The following is a 5811-nucleotide window of genomic DNA, read 5'->3' on the forward strand; positions in this document are numbered from 1 at the left end:
ATAGATGAGGGTGATCAAATTTTAGGTTCTGTGGTCCTTATAATCGCTCAAACCCTTCAATTTGGAATGAGTACCATTCTAGATTTTGCCACTTTCCTAGCAAAAGAGATTCACAATGGTCTGGTTGGAATAGCAAAGGGGAAAGTAAACAAACCATTCTATTGGTATTCATTGATGATGCATGTATGTTTATACAAAGGATATACTTTCTTCTCCAAGGGTATGGAGCTAGAAATAACAAAGGATGGAGAAAGGAATCTAGTGCAATTGTGGAGTGTGGAAATGACTTCAGAGGCCACTGATGCTAGTTATGTAAGATTTGACAGGTATTTTGCATCAAAGCTTAGACTGCTTTTAAGAGGAGATAGCCCTAGAATCCCACAAGCATTATTAGAATTGGTCAAACCTAAGGACCATGCTAAAGGGTTGCTTTTCAGTCATAACTAGGGGGATATAATTCCCTACAATGTTTCAACAGTAATAAGAGTTTATGGTTTCTTAGGAAAACCTCATGTGTTACCTTTTCATGTGCCTTTGAAGATAGGGATAGCCGAGCTCTTATGGCAGATAGGCACTATAGATGAGAGGGAATTGGTCAAGAAGGGCACTTTCTTTCCAATGGTTACTGTAGTGCATGATTTTGTTTTTGTTAAAAAGGGGGTGGAAGCATTTAAATTTTTTTTTGAATAAATATAACATGGCAGAATCTCACGCCAAATTCATTGACCCTGAAGGATTATATGACCTATTAAAAGAAAGGGTGAGAGCTTCCCATATGATACATCAGGTTTACTATGTGGAAGATATAATTAGAAATATTTTCACATTACAGGAGCAAGAATTAAGGAAAGAGAAATGGATAGTTTTCAGTAAAAACCTAGAATTCATCAATGATTTTGACCCCCAGTACGACCCATTGAAAGATAAGAAATACTGGGGAGCTGAAATACAGGCATTAATGAATAATTTTTCCATAATAATTCAGACTATGAATGAAAAGAAAGCTATGTTTATTAAGGCACATCCAGACAGGGCAGCAGAAATACAAAGAAGAATGAGTGGTAGAAATGTGGTAACTCCTGGCCAATATACATTGCAGAAAAGGGTAGGATATGTCATGGCTCAAAATGTGCAACAAGTACCACCTCATAAGGAGCCAAGGTCAAGAAGTCCATCTGCAGCCAGCTCTCCAAAAAGATGAAAATTAGAGCACGGGTCTTCTTCTTCTCAAAAAGAACAATACTCCCCAAGCCAATCTCCAATCCAGATAGATGATGAGGCATCTCTAAAAGAATAGCTTAGAAAAATGGGAGGAGAGGGGGATGTGATTGTCACTTCTACAGACTTGGATATTGGAGAGCCACAAGAACCTCCTACACCTTCCTTGGACCTGACCATTGCTGATTACCAAGGTAAGGAAATTGACCCAATTGTTGCCCAGGCTTCTGAAAGATTTATTAATGATGAAAATTTTGTAAGATCTAGGGTCTTTGCTCAATTTTTGTGGAGATTAAATATAAAGAATTTTGAGAAAGCCTATGAGAAGATTGAGGTTGAGCAACCAAATAAATCTGACCCAGTTATCAAGGAAGAAGTAAAATCAAATTTTTTGAGTGATTTTGCTCGATTTACTCCTAAAGATGGGAGGCAAATAGTTAGACAATTAGGAGTCCTCCTTCTGCTAGAATGGGATATAGCAAATGCTATTTTTTTTGATTTATTAAGGAAGCAGAAGGATGTTCAACTAACAACTACTGAAGAAGTACTACAGGCTCATAGAGGGGTCAAATTTAGTGATGACCACCAAGCCCTTGTTTTGTGGTCCATAGATAAGAGAGAAAGTACCAGGATGCATGAGTTTCCCACTGTAGAACATACTGGTACACTGACAGTATACAGGGCTGGTGAGGTAAGTAGTAAACAAGTAATGGGAATGGCCTCAGAAATGCTAAAATTGGGTGGTGTTGTATCTAGACAGGAACAAGATAAGTTTGCCCAACTCAATGCTAGGTTTGAAGAAGTTTTGAAGGCATATGAGGAAAGGGGTATACAAATACAGTCACTGGAAAAAAAAAATGTCTCAAATGGAGAGGATACTTGGGAAAAGAAAAATGGGAGAATCCAGTGCACCTACAATTGCATACCTTTCACAGCCATTGGTTGGATCTGGATCAACCCCTATTATTGAAATACCTGACACTCCTGAAAGGCCCCAATTCTATACTGCAGAGGACTTTGAAGAAGAAAAAACAAAATTGCATGAGTTGTAGATAGAATTGAGAAATCAATATGAAGAAAAATTAAAGTAGGGTGTAATATATTTGAGGGATAAAATACAATGGTCAACCTTTTTTTATCAGTTGACAAGAATTGCAACCCTCATGGATGAGTTGAACAGGGATAAGGATAAACTAACTCCTCTTGCACAGAAATGGAGGGAGAGGAATAATGATATTACAATCATATGTATATCTGCAGTCCAAATGCCTTATCATAAAGTTGAGAAAATCTTTGATTTATTAAATAAGCTAGAAAATTTTGATGATAAAAGAGATTCTTTGCAGAAAAGATTAACACTCTGTTTTTCCTGATATATTGCCGAAAAATTCACCCTATTTCCTTGTGCTTTAGAATCTGTTGATACAATAAAGGAAAAGGAAAAGTGGAAAAGGGAGTTGGATGAGTTATTTAATGAAAGAATAATAAACATCATGAGTGAAACTAGCCACTGGTTCTGGGCAAAGACAAATGAAGAGCTAGTAAAAATACAGTTATTTTATACTGCTATGAGAAAAGAATTTGATGATTTAGAAGAAAGTGCAAATTCTTTAATAATGATACAAAGAGAAGCTCTAAGTTTTGATTGGTTAGATGATGATGCTTTTAATAAATGGAAAAACCAGTTTCTAGAACAAATGTTAGAAGATGAGGAGGAGGAAAATGTAAAAGTAAAAGTCACCCTCATAGTTAATAATGAGGACATGGAAAATCCCCAGGTTGAAATAAGTTTACAGGTAACTAAAGATGATACATCACTTTCAATCCTCATGGCTATTTACTTTGAGGATGAAGAATAATTGAAGAATCAGATCTTATCTTCTTGTTTCAACAACTGAGAAGCATAATAGAAAGGGACCCACCAAGGATTGTTCAATGTGTTAGCTTTTCTATTATTTGTTTTTGTCTTTTTTGACAGACATTTGTCAGTATCTTTTAGAAGACACATGTCACCTTCTTTAGCCCGAATCTTGTTGCATCTCACACTATTTAAGTGAGATTCCAAGGCTAAAGAATGGTCTGAATTCTATTTCTTCTAAGTATTATGCTTAGTCTGGTTTTTGGTCCAAATTTTGAAAGCAAGTTTGTAATGTATTTTTCTGTCAATTCTCTGAGAATACATGAATATAGAATGAGTTGTGTTTCTTTCTGAAGGCCATTCTGAGTCTATTGTAAAGGATATACCATTTTCAAAGGAAATGAATACAAATTATGAACTGTCCCCGTATCAGTTCTTTCTGAATTTTGTCTCCTTTTAAATACTTAGCTACCTTGATGTTGTATGAGTAAAAGCTTGTGCAATTGAATGCAATCTAGTTAGGTTGTATATCCATTTATCATTGTTGTTAATTCAATGGATTAAATAAAGGCTTTGATGAATTTGATGAGATTCCTTAAGTATTGAAAAGAATTTTGAATGATAAATTCTGATAAGAATTGCTGATAGAATTTGTTGTAAAGCAACAAATTAGATCTAAGAATTTGCTATAGACTCTGAACCCCAATGGATTAGGCACTGATCAAGTTATTTCAGCTGAAGGAGAAATATATTATAAATGGTTATTCAAATGCATTATCAAATCAAATTTTACTTTTATTTCCTGAAGATCTTCAAAGTTGGCCAGCACTTGTCTACATGGAATGTTTTAGCTTCAGTTAGCCATTGTTGTTGAAAACATCTGCAAATCTATAGAAGAATTCTTGGCCATATCTATTTCATGGGATGTGTTTATCCAGTTAGTAGGAATTATGTATATGTTTTGAGGATTGTGAGATGAGAATTATAATAAAACTAAGAATAAACCTCATACAAGTTTTCCAAAATTGAATCATCCTTGGGTATACCCGCCCTGGTTTTGCAGAGCCAAAAGAGTAGAAAACCATCTGTGGTTTTGTTAAAGTTGGGTCCAAGTACTTTGCATATGCAATTGTCAATAAGAATTGGCTAGTCTTTAGGTTGTGTATGTACTATTATCTTGGTATTAAGCATTTTGTCGCTTAGTAGTTTTTGTGCAATTTAAAGCACCAACATCACCTATGATCGAGGCTGCTACTATGTGGTGCCTAGGCACTTCCCCACATTGCCTATCTTTTGTGCATCTCTACAATGTGGGAATGTGCCAACCATCGAATGTGGCCATGTGCCATCACCTAGTCACCTCCGATGTCATGTCATTTGATGATGTCAGCTCACACTTTGTTCAAAATTTTACCTCCTATCACCATTTGGCCATGGACCCACTTGAGAAATAGGTGCTCCAAAAGAACTTGTCTTTTAAGACATGTGAATATGTAAGTGGGCCTATATTTAAACACTAAAAGGTTCCCCCATGTTGCAAATGTGGGATAAAGAATATGAACTATTCCTTCTAGAAAATGTAGGCCTCTGGATTTTCACATTATCCTTATTCATTCAAAATGACTTCCTGTAACTTCAAACAAAATTCACAAATAAGGGTGATTTGGTGAATTTTCATTCTACACAACAGATTTTTTTTTTTCTTGTATGAACATCATATCCTTCATTTCCTCGCAAGTGGAAGCTCCATCTCCAACTCATCATCACCCACCTCCATTCTATTCACTTTCCCTCTATCTTGTGGACTTAAATATTGAGACCACTCTGGATGGAACTATGGAATCATGGTTTAAGAGAATGCATAATCTTGCATCTTCTTTGTGCATGGAATTCTCAGCTCCTTGAACTTGGCATTTCAAGAAGAATAGAAAGTTGATGTACATCTTCAAATGTCGACACTACTCTTTGGAAAGGTCCAATGTATCAGGCATGTGCAATTTCACCAATCAATAGAACATGTCCATCTACATTACTCCATTTATTGAGGGGAAATCTATCCAGTGCCTTCATTTTTATTATGATCTCTTCACTAGTTGATTCAATAGCATTCCTTAGATCATCCCATAACTCAATCCCATCAAGTTGTTGTAAAGCATGCCATTTACAACCAGGCCTTCCATAAGTGGTTCATTTTGCTAAGACTAAGTTTGTCATGTCCTCTATTTGGTCCATCTTTCACACTAACCATAGGATATAGTCTCTTGCATCATACTACATTGGTAATGACCATGGCAGTATTGGTCCTTTCTTCTCTTTGTATAATGAAATATCCTTTTTCAAGCCCATCAAATAGCTTGAGATGTGGATCATGGACTAGTGCACTCAATGTTTCCATTTTCAAGTACCTAGGAGCATCCCCAACCATCTTTTTGTAAACAATAGACCATATCCCATCTACTTGAACTAAAAATTTACAGGGAACCACCTTGATCCTATGATCTTGATGTAGGAGCATCCAGTAGCATAAGGGCAATCCTATATCACCCAAAAATATGCTTAGTATTAGTTTCTATCTAAATTGTTTTCATTTCTCGATACCCATTTGGGTCAAATAAAGATTTCAACTCTCAGAGTTCCACTATTGGTTTTCTAGGTTAGAATTTTTGAGCACCTTGGGATATGTACCAATGCAAGAAATGGGTTATTTTGTAATTGAGCCATAATTATGATGAGTT

The 5811-nt window shown here is 35.8% G+C and overlaps 1 pseudogene; it reads right to left on the reverse strand.

Moving 5' to 3' along the window:
- Positions 1–4799: 4799 nt before the first annotated feature.
- LOC149553683 (uncharacterized) lies at positions 4800–5591 on the reverse strand (annotated as a pseudogene).
- Between the last annotated feature and the right edge of the window lie 220 nt (positions 5592–5811).

The sequence above is a fragment of the Cupressus sempervirens genome, chromosome 6 (genome assembly GCF_028749045.1).
Source record: "Cupressus sempervirens isolate cs-2001-9-10 chromosome 6, ASM2874904v1, whole genome shotgun sequence".
Classification (NCBI taxonomy): Eukaryota; Viridiplantae; Streptophyta; class Pinopsida; order Cupressales; family Cupressaceae; genus Cupressus; species Cupressus sempervirens.